The sequence below is a fragment of the Peromyscus maniculatus genome, chromosome X (assembly GCF_049852395.1).
Source record: "Peromyscus maniculatus bairdii isolate BWxNUB_F1_BW_parent chromosome X, HU_Pman_BW_mat_3.1, whole genome shotgun sequence".
Lineage (NCBI taxonomy): Eukaryota > Metazoa > Chordata > Mammalia > Rodentia > Cricetidae > Peromyscus > Peromyscus maniculatus.
Window position 1 is genome coordinate 137,052,766 of NC_134875.1, and position 11,479 is coordinate 137,064,244.

The 11,479-nt window shown below is 39.7% G+C and overlaps 1 long non-coding RNA gene across 1 annotated transcript; it reads left to right on the top strand.

Moving 5' to 3' along the window:
- Nucleotides 1-259: 259 nt before the first annotated feature.
- Nucleotides 260-9,150, top strand: LOC121825595 (uncharacterized). The gene is made up of 3 exons (XR_006067902.2): nt 260-695; nt 4,341-4,439; nt 5,175-9,150. It is a non-coding gene; the product is annotated as an uncharacterized LOC121825595 (long non-coding RNA).
- Nucleotides 9,151-11,479: the final 2,329 nt, after the last annotated feature.

An 11,479-nucleotide genomic window follows, 5' to 3' on the forward strand; every position in this document is an offset into this window, starting at 1 on the left:
GTTGACAATTGGAAATCTCATCAATCTCTCTCTCTCTCTCTCTCTCTCTCTCTCTCTCTCTCTCTCTCTCTCTCTCTCTCTCTCTGTCTGTCTCTTTCTGACCCCCGGCATATTTAGGAAACACTAAAGAGAAAAATGATAGTCACGACTTTGACATTCCTTGAGATCCTAGTTCCTTAGGCAAAACATCTGTATTCTTTCTCTTTTCAGAAAATTATTTTCCTGCTAGGTCTAGGGACTTTGGTTTGTAAGAGAGATCATCTGGGAGTAATTAGGCTATGTCTTGGGCCAGAATTCTGTGGACCATGATAATACTTAGAATGAAAACCTAAAGCCTATGATAGGTCCTCAGCATGAGAGTCTCTAATGGCAACATAGGACTCTAAGGTATTTTCAAGAAAGGATTTACTCTATTCTGAATAACATGAAGTACAAGACACATATACATGGATTGGGGAAATATAAAGATTTCCAAAAGCAATATGTAATATATATAAACAATAAAAATGGCCTTTATATAAGGAATGATTATAAAACCCATGTTTTGTTTTGTTTTTTAATTCAGGAGTATTGGCACATATTTATAACCACAACACTGAGGAGGCAGAAATAAGCAGATCCCTGGAGCCTCACTGTCTAGCTGCCCAGCCTACTATGCAAGTTCAAGCTAGTGAGAGACCCTATCTCAACAAAAGGTAATTGAACATATCTTGTTTGCAAGACATAAATAAATCAGACTGGAACTGAGCTAGAATCTTCCTTCCTCTTGGCTAGCTTTCATAGTGCTAGTGGAGAGAAATTATCGAAGTCTTAGTCAGCTGTGAACACAGCCAGGCAAGATGTTCCCACTGGTAATAGTGGCATGGCGGTTACAGAGGTAGACAACTGCTTTTTGGTGGGATATTTTTTAGGCATGCAATGGTTCTTTGGGAGGCCAAACAGCTCTTTCACAGGGGTTGCCTAAGACGATAAGAAAACAGATATTTACATTAGGATTCATAACAGTAGCACAATTACAATTATGAAGTACCAACAAAAATAATTTCATGGTTGGGGTCACCACAACATGAGGAACTATATTAAAGGGTTGCAGCACTAGGGAGGCTGAGAACCACTGCCCTAAAGAATTCATGCCAGGTACTTCAAACCTGGTTAAAACCCCATGGCTTGGAAAGTCATCGGCCCTAGGGGGAAAATTATTACTGTAGCTTTGCTATATGGACATGGTGTCTCACTGCCTTCTAAATATTTGTGGCTGTACCCATAGATCAGTGCTTCTCTTTTCCTTTGTTGGAGAAGCTTCTGTTTGCAGTGGTTGACAGTTAATAGCAGAGATTTATAACTCTCGAAGTACTGAAGATAAGTTGCTGCTGAGTTCTCAGTCCTAAATAGGACATCTATATGCCCGGTTGTCAAAGTACTGAAAGCAAGTTTCTATTGAGAGCTCATCCCTAAGTAAGACATCTATGTCACCCTCTCTAAGGCTCAGGGAACATCAAGAAAGAGGGATTAGGAAGAATATAATAGGCAGAAGTTTGGAAAGACTGCTGTGAAAAGCTGTCTGCTGACCATGACATAGCTGTTGTATCTGTGCACTCACAGAAGTGGTGGTTACTTTCAGAAGACCTGCACAAAACTGGATCTGTCAGCATTCTGTCATGGATGGAGCAGTCATAGGCAGTTAATGGTAGACTGTGTGTGTGTGTGTGTGTGTGTGTGTGTGTGTGTGTGTGTGTGTGTGTTATTCATATGTGGGGTAACCACTAGGAAGTTGCCTTTCTTTGAGAAAATAACCTCCAATCCATGTTCATGCAAGCAACCTCAGTTAAGTGCATTGAGCTGCAAATAAAAGAAATCATGAATGTAGGAGTAGGAGGAGACTTTTGGGGAAAAAGAAAGAATTTGGTGCGATGGGGATGAAGATGGGAGAAAGGATTTGGTATGAGGGAAAGGAGATATAAGAGGATATGTGGCAGGAATATTGATCAAAGAACATTATATGTATGAAATAGTGGAAGAATAAATTGCCTTATGTTTTTGTTAACTTCTATTGAGTTTGTTTTTTTGACAATTTCATGTATGTATAATGTGCATTCTGGTTATTAGCCCCCTCATCTCCCTCTTAGCTCTATTAATCCCCCATCCTTCCTTAAAGTCCATTTCCTACATTCATAACTTTGGTGTTGGTGTTGGTGGATTTTTTTATTTTTATTTCTGAGACCCACTGAGTGTAACCAAGATCATCTGTGTGACCAGAGGATTGAAAGAAGCCTGGTGTGCTCCTCAGTGGATACAATAGCCAATAATTCATAGGGAGTAGTTACCCATTAATCCTCTCCAATCTATGATTAATTGTCTTGTGTAGAACCTTTGCAGGCAGCCATTGAAATTAAACAGGAACTGGGTATGGGGACACACACCTGTAATTCCAATGCTCATGAGACTGAGACAGGAGGAATGCCTGGAGTTTGAAGTCAGCTTGAGCTACATAAGTGAGTTCTGGGCTAGCCTGGGCTACAGTATGAGGCCCTACCTTATGTAAAATACAAGAGGGTTGGGAATATAGCTCAGTGGTAGAGCATTTGCCTAGTATTCATCCAGCCCTAGGTTCTAATTCCAGCAATACACACACACACACACACACACACACACACACACACACACACACACAGAGAGAGGGGGGGGGTTAAACCTGGGACATGTTAACCATCTACAATGATGAAGAAGATAAGATTGATATGATAATCTCATATGAATCAGAACCCACAAAGGCAAACTAGGGGAACAGAGACTCATATGAATAGCACACTAGGTATGACACGGTAGGTAGGATTCATTTCAATATAGAAAAAATGATTTAATTTAATAACAGCACATGAAACTAACACAAAGAATTTAGAGACTTCTACAAGCTTGTATCTTTTAAGAACCAGTAGAACAGAATTTCTTGTGAGTCAGAAGTTTTCCATCTTTACAGGTAAAAGAAAATAGAAATGGGCAAAATTTTAAGTATTTTTACCAAATAGAGTAAAAAGGAAAGAAGTTCATGTGCAAAGCTTTTTCCTCTCTCCTTAGAATAGCATTTAAAACCGTTCACAACAAATACTGTCTACTTTTACAAGTTTATCTTCAGTGACTCTCTTTTCAGCTGATGATATTGCCTTAACCTTATTATACCAGTTAATGATGAGCAAACAGAGTATGAGCTCCTAATTATAAAGATATTTCTAAGACTTTCTTGGAGACAATGCTGTTAATTGTTAAAATAATAACTCCAATAGAGTCTTAGACTTTTCTATGTGTGAGCAAAGAATATTATCAGTAGCCTTTTTTTAATTTGTCAGAACAGTTTTACAAATATTTATACTTCCTGGAAACAAAGATATGAATTAAAACATTATTTCTAAGACAAGACATTATCAAGTTTGAGGACCAATCAGAAACATGAAATTTCCTTGCAAGATAATTTTACAGGACTTGGAAACAATTCCCCAACTGAAGCATTTTTCTGAACAATTCCTTATCCAAATTTACTTTGAAGGACAAATTCTAAGAAATAGAAAATACAATAAACAGAGACAGTTCTGAATATTTCAGTTATATGGGAAAGCAAAATTGTTACTCCTTTAAATGTTAACTTTACATTTTAGCAAGTAATTCTTTCACAACCTAGTTTGCGTTGCAGAATAATAACTCTTCTTGTATGGATTCAAGCAAAAGGCATATCTCCTGTCTCTTTCTCAGACGTGTGTGTGTGTGTGTGTGTGTGTCTGTGTCTGTGTCTGTGTCTGTGTGTGTCTGTGTAAGAGAGAGAGATTTGTGAAGACTTGTGCAAATGTATTCACAAAACCAGGAAAAATGGAATAAAACAAAAGCCAAATATTACCAACAGAAATGGAGTCAAGAAGAATCAGAATTGTACCCACTGCCATTTAAAGCATTTAGTATTAGCGGCCCACTGTGTCCATGCCTGGTGTTCTACCATTCCACACCTGTTTCTGTCTGGCAAAGTTTTACTCCTTCCTAGAGCTGCAGTCATTCCCTCTTTGAAGTTTTAACAAATCCAAAATGAATGTTTGTGCCTTCCGCTAAGAATGTATATGTTTCTTATCTTTTAAATTATTTTTTCTGAAATATTTTATAACTTCCAGGAAATTGAAAACCAAGTCCGGTACATTCTTATAGATTCTCTGTCCATCTTCCTACACTGATAGCAGTTTACATGGTCATAGCATAGTTACAAAAAAAAAAGGAAATGATCCTTTGTGGTAAACAATTGAATCCATTCTTTGTTGGCATTTCATCCACTATTTTTCATTTACATTTTTTATTTGTTCCAGGATCCAACCCAAGATGCATTTAGTTGCCATGTTACCTTAGTGTCTTGAAGTTTCCCAATGCTTTCTTGTATTTCATGACATCGAGCCTTTTGAAGTAAGGTAAGCCTGAATTTGTTTTTATTTTCTGATAGCATACATTAACTATATTAGCAGTTTTGCCATTTGGGCAGTAACAACACTTACAATATGCTATGTACATGTGAGTATATCTTATTGGAGTTACTTAATGTGATTCATTACTAGTTAATCTTGATCACTAGGTTAAAGTTTTCTTACAGTAAATATAATATTCACTTTGTAATTATTAAATACTTCTGAGTAAACACTTCAGATTGTGCAAATTTCTTGTTTCTCCTACAGCTTTATCCACAAATTATTATAGCACATAAAATTGTAGGATTTTTCTAATTATAATTATTATTGTGGTGATTACCTAACAGTGATCTTCCATTTCTCTCAACCCTCATATACATTTACTAATGTACTTGTTACAAGAGAAATATTTATTCATTATGCTCTATTTATCTACTTATTTATTTATTATTTATGGACAAATGGATATTAAGGTTAGCTTATGAATTAAACTTTAATGTTATCAATTATTTTATTACTACAAGTAGAATTGTTTTCCTCCAAATGGTATATTTAAGTCTTAGCTCCCAGCAACTATGAATATGAGTTCTTAAAGTTTTATTTGATTTTTGATTTTTTTTATTGAAAATAGATTTTTTTATACAATATATTTTGATTGTGTTTCCCCTACCCCAATTCCTCCAAGATCCTCCCAACCTCTCCACCCAACAAATCAACCAACCCCTTTCTGACTCTTGTTAGAAAACAAACAGGCAATAAGCAGCACCTGCACCAATTGGAAGAAGAGCAGCCTCCATGTGAACAGCCCTCGCTAGCAACATCAACAGACCTTATAGGAACAAATGTCTCCCCCAACAGCTGGGAAAACAGGCACAGGCAAAACCCACACTAGATGGAAAAACAGACTCCATAGGCACAAGTAAAGCCCACACCAGCCAGAAGATCTGGACGATACCCTGGATCTAGGCATACAAACCCATATAAATCTCAGCTGATCTAACAACTGGACCTGACAACCAGCCAATCAGCAGAACCCTTGGCCATTCAGGCCAAAAGACAATAAAGGAACAAAAGACCCATCCAACAACAACAACAACAAAAGTTACAAGAATCAATACCTGTACCTATAATGATCACAAACCCAGATGGGTAAACAGCAGTGTAAGAATACATTCAACAACATAAAGAACAATATGGCACCACCAGACCCTAGTGATCCTACAACAGCAAGACCTGAACATCCCAACACAGATGAAACAGAAGAAAACAACCTTAAAAAATAACTTTATGAAGATGACAGAGGCTCTTAAAGAGGGAATGAAAAATTCCCTTAAAGAAATTGAGAAAAAGACAAAAAAATTGTAAGAAATCAATAAATCCCATAAAGAAAACCAAGAAAAAATCAAACAAGTGAAGGAAGCAGTTCAAGACTTAAAAATTGAAATGGAGACAAAAAAGAAAACACAAACCGAGGGAATTCTGGGATTGGAAAACCTGGGTAAATGAACAGAAACTACTGATGCAAGCATAACCAACAGGATACAAAAGATGGAAGAGAGAATCTCAAACATTGAAGATACAATAGAGGAAATAGATTCATTGGTCAAAGAAAATGTTAAATTCAACAAATTCTTAACACAAACATCCAGGAAATCTGGGACACCATGAAAAGACCAAACCTAAGAATAATAGGGATAGAAAAAGGACAATTCTAGCTCAAAGGCACAGAAAATATATTCAACAAAGTTATTGAAGAACACTTTCCAAACCTAAAGAAGGACATTCCTATTAAGGCACAAGAAGCTTACTGAACACCAAATAGACTGGACAAAAAAAGTCCCCTTGACACATAATAATCAAAACACCAAACATACAGAATAAATAAAGAATATTAAGAGCTGCAAAAAAAAAGCCAAGTTACATATAAAGACAGACCTATCAGAATTATACCCGACTTCTCAATGGAGACCCTGAAAGCCAGAAGGTCCTGAACAGACATTCTAGCTTGAGCAATAAGACAACAAATGGAGATCAAGGGGATACAAATTGGAAAGGAAGAAGTCAAACTTTCGCTATTGCAGATGATACGATAGTATACATAAGTGACCCCCAAATACCAAGTACCAGGGAACTCCTACAGCTGATAAACACCTTCAGTAATGTGGCAAGATACAAAATTAACTAAAAAACAATCAGTAGCCCTCCTATGCACAGTTGATAAACGGGCTGAGAAAGAAATCAGAGAAACAATGCCCTTTACAATAGCCACAGATAATATATCTTGGGGTAACTCTAACAACACAAGTGAAAGACTTGTATGACAAGAACTTTAAGTCTTTGAAGAAAGAAATTGAGGAAGTTATCAGAAAATGGAAAGATCTCCCAAGCTCTTAGATAAGTGGGATTAACATAGTAAAAATGGCAATCTTACCAGAAGCAATGTACAGATTCTAAGCAATCACTATCAACATGCCAACACAATTCTTCACAGACCTTGAAAGAACAATACTCAACTTCATATGGAAAAACAAAATATCCAGGATAGCTAAAACAATCCTGTACAATGAAAGAACTTCCAGAGACATCACCAGCCCTGACTTCAGGCTCTACTATAGAGCTATAGTAATAAAAACAGCTTGGTATTGGCATAAAATAGACACATAAATCAATGGAATCGAATTGAAGACTCTGACATAAATCCACACACCCATGAACATCTTGTTTTTGACAAAGAAATCAAAATTGTACAATGGAAAAAAAGAAAGCATCTTCAACGAATGGTGCTGGAATAACTATGTCAACATATAGATGATTGCAAATAGATCCATATCTGTTTCCATGCACAAAACTCAAGTCCAAGTGGATCAAAGCTCTCAACATCAATCCAGTTACACTGAACCTGATAGAAGAGAGAGTGGGAAGCAGCCTTGAATGCACTGGCATAGGAGACCACTTCCTAAATATAACACCAATAGCATAGACACTGAGATTAACAATTAAACATTAACATCCTGAAACTGAGACTCTTCTGTAAGGCAAAGGACACAGTAAATAAGACAAAACGACAGCCTACAGAATGGGAAAAGATCTTCACCAACCCCACATTTCACAGAGGGCTGATCTCCAAAATATATAAAGATTTCAAGAAATTAGACATCAAAATACCAAATAATCCAATTTAAAAATGAGGACAGATCTAAGCAGAGAATTCTCAACAGAAGAATCTCAAATGTCCGAAAGATATTTAAGGAATTGCTCAACTTTCTTAGTCATTGGTGAAATGCAAATCAAAACGAGTCTGAGATACCATCTTACATCTGTCAGAATGGCTAAGATCAAAAACACTGATAACAGCTTAAGTTGGAGAGGATGTGGAGTGAGGAGAACACTCCTACACTGTTGGTGGGAATGCAAACTTGTACAGTCACTTTGGAAATCAGTATGGCGGTTTCTCAAAAAAATGGAAATCAATCTACCTCAAGACACAACAATACCACTCTTGGGGGCATATACCCAAAGGATGCTCAAACATACCACAAGGACACTTGCTCAACTATGTTCATAGCAGCATTTTTCAAATAGCGAGAACCTGGAAGCAACCTAGATGTCCCTCAACTGAAGAATGGATAAAGAAAATGTGGACACAATGGAATATTACTGGGTAGTTAAAAAAAACAATGATGTCATGAAATTTGCAGGCAAATGGTTGGAACTAGAAAAAAAATCATCCTGAGTGAGGTAACCCAGACTCAGAAAGACAAACATGGTATGTAATCACTCGTTAGTGGAGATTAGATGTAAAGCAAAGGATTGCCACAGCCCTAGAGAAACTAGGTAACTAGGAGTACTCTGAGAGGGATGCATGGATCACCCTGGAGAGATGAGATCTCCTGGGTAAACCAGGGCGAGGGGGATAGAGGGGCAGGGATAGGGGACAGGAACTTGAGGGATCCAGATGTTTGAGTTGGGGGAAGAACAGAAAGGGAGAGAAATGAAAGAGATATCTTGATAGAGTGGGCCATTATGGGGTTAGGGAGAAACCTGGTGCCAGGGAAACTCCCAGGAATCCACAAGGATGACCTTAAATTAGACTACTAGCAATAGTAGAGGGGGTACCTGAACTGGTCTTCTCAGGTAATCAGATTGGTGAATACACTGATTGTCATCATAGTACCTTCATCCAGTAACTGATGGAAGAAGATGCAGAGATACAAAGCTAAGCACTGGGCAGAGCTCTGGGAGTCCAGTTGAAAAGAGGAAGAGGGGAATATATAGCAAGGTGATGGGGGGGTCAAGATCATGACAGGGAAACCCACAGAGACAGCTGACCCAGGTTCCTGGGAGCTCATGTGTCAGACTCCAGACTGACAGCTAGGGATCCTGCATGGGATCAACCTAGGCCCTCTGCATGTGGGTGACAGTTGTGTAGCTTGTTTGTGGGGCCCCTAGCAGTGGGGCCAGGATGTGTCCCTGGCTCATGAGCTGGTTTTTTGGAACTTACTCCCTATGGTGGGATGCCTTGCTCAGCCTTGATGCAGGGGGGAGGAGTTTGGTCCTGCCTCAATTTGATATGCCACACTTTATATGCCATGGGAGGTTTTACCCTTTCTGAGGAGTGGGTGGAGGTGGTAGAAAGGAGGTGGGAGGAGGGAATGGGAGGAGAGAAGGGAGGGGAAATTGTGGTTGGTATGTAAAATAAATTGAAAATTTTAATAAAAAAGAAAATAAACAGGAATCTAAAGAATAATAATAAAATAAATAAAAATAAGATAAAACAAAAAGGATGCCATTGAGTTCTTTTTGTGTTTTCCTTTTACTGCTGGGAATGGGGCCACTCCTTAAGAGTTGTTTGTATCTCCAGTGAGACTCCATTGGAGAAAACGTCTTTTTCACTTATGAGTGACTATCAATAGCTTCTGGCTTAGGGATAGGGGCTGGTGCGCACTTCTCTCAGTGACGGGACCCCATCTGGTGCATACCCATGCAGACCCTGTGCATGCTGCATCTGATTCTGTGAGTTTACTTGTGCATCAACTCAGTTGATTTAGAGAGCCTTGTTCTCCTGGTGTCCTCCATCCCCTCTGGCTCTTACATTCTTTCTGCCTCCTCTTCCACAGGTTTCCCTGAGCTCTGAGGGGAGGGATTTGATGGAGACATCCCAGTAAGAGCTGAATGTTTCAAGGTCTCCCACTCTCTGCACATTGTCTAGCTGTGGGTCTCTGTATTTGTTCCCAACTACTGCAGGAGGATGCTTCTCTGATGATGGCTGAATAAGGCACTGATCTGATTCTCTAGCCATCATAGCCAGCAGGTTTCCAGCAGGGAGTGCCTGTGGGAGTCGGTGGTGGAGACCATGAGTTCATTTTTAAATGATGTCTTTTCACATGCAATTCAGTTCAAATACGAGTATGCTAAATTGAAGCGGTAACGCCCGCGCTACCACCACCCATTCACCATATCCGAGTGAGGGGCTGTGGATCAAAAAACATAAACAAGAGACAGAGGGTCATTTGTCTCAGCAGTTTGTTGAAGGAGGGAGGAAACCTTAAATACAGGCTTACAGCACAATGGGAGAACCCAGGAAGGCAGAAGTTTGCTACCAATGTTCTACATTCTTGCATCTAAGCTGTTATCGCCCAATATGCAGGATACACAAACAAGGAACCTCCGGTGAGCCTACAGGAGGAAGGAAACCGGCAGGGAATCAGCATAGGGAGGACATCTGGTCAAGGTCAGCAAGCAAGGCAACAGCTACCCAACTGAATTTGTGCAGTGTTATTATACAATAGGTGGAAATTTGGAATATGACACACAGAAGACAGAGAGAAGTATACTATGTGAAAATGATGGCAAAGATTGGGATTAAGCTTCTCCCACTCAGAATCACCAGTGCTTTCTTGTAATTACTAGAATCTAAGGTGGATTTATAAAATAGATCGTCCCTAAGAGCCTGCAGAAGAAAGTAACTGTGCTGACATCCTGCTTTTGGACCCCTGTCTTGTAGAGCTGTGAGCTACCAAATCACCAGGATTTTTTTTTTTTTTAGTGGAGACAGGATTTAATTATTATTATTATTTTTTTAATGGGGAAAATACATTTTATTTATTTATTTATTTATTTATTTATTTATTTTTTATTTTACAATACCATTCAGTTCTACATATCAGCCACGGATTCCCTTGTTCTCCCCCCTCCTGCTCCCTCCCCTCCCCTCCAGCCCACTCCCCATTCCCACCTCCTCCAGGGCAAAGCCTCCCTCGAGGACTGAGATCATCCTGGTAGACTCAGTCCAGGCAGGTCCAGTCCCCTCCTCCCAGATTGAGCCAAGTGTCCTTGCATAAGCCCCAGGTTTCAAACAGCCAACTCATGCAATGAGCACAGGACCCGGTACCACTGCCTAGATGACTCCCAAACAGATCAAGCCAATCACTGTCTCACCTATTCAGAGGGCCTGATCCAGTTGGGGGCCCCTCAGCCTTTGGTTCATAGTTCATATGTTTCCGTTCATTTGGCTATTTGTCCCTGTGCTTTATCCAACCTTGGTTTCAACAATTCTCACTCATATAAACCCTCCTCTTTCTCGCTAATTAGACTCCCGGAGCTCCACCCGGGGCCTAGCTGTGGATCTCTGCATCCAGATCCCTCAGTCCTTGGATGGGGTTTCTGGCACAACTATTAGGGTGTTTGGCCATCCCATCACCAGAGTAGGTCAGTTCCGGCTGTCTCTCGACCATTGCCAGCAGTCTATTGTGGGGGGTATCTTTGTGGATTTCTGTGGGCCTCTCTAGCACTTTGTTTCTTCCTTTTCTCATGTGGTCTTCATTTACCATGGTCTCCTATTCCTTGTTCTCCCTCTCTGTTCTTGATCCAGCTGGGACCTCCCACTCCCCCAAGCTCTCTTTCCCTCACCCCTCGCCCTTCATTACACTCACTCATGTCCAGGTTGTTCATGTAGATCTCAGCCATTTCTCCATCATTGGGCAATCCCCGTGTCTTTCTTGGTGTCCTGTTTTCCAGGTAGCCTCACTGGTGACGTGAGTAGCAGT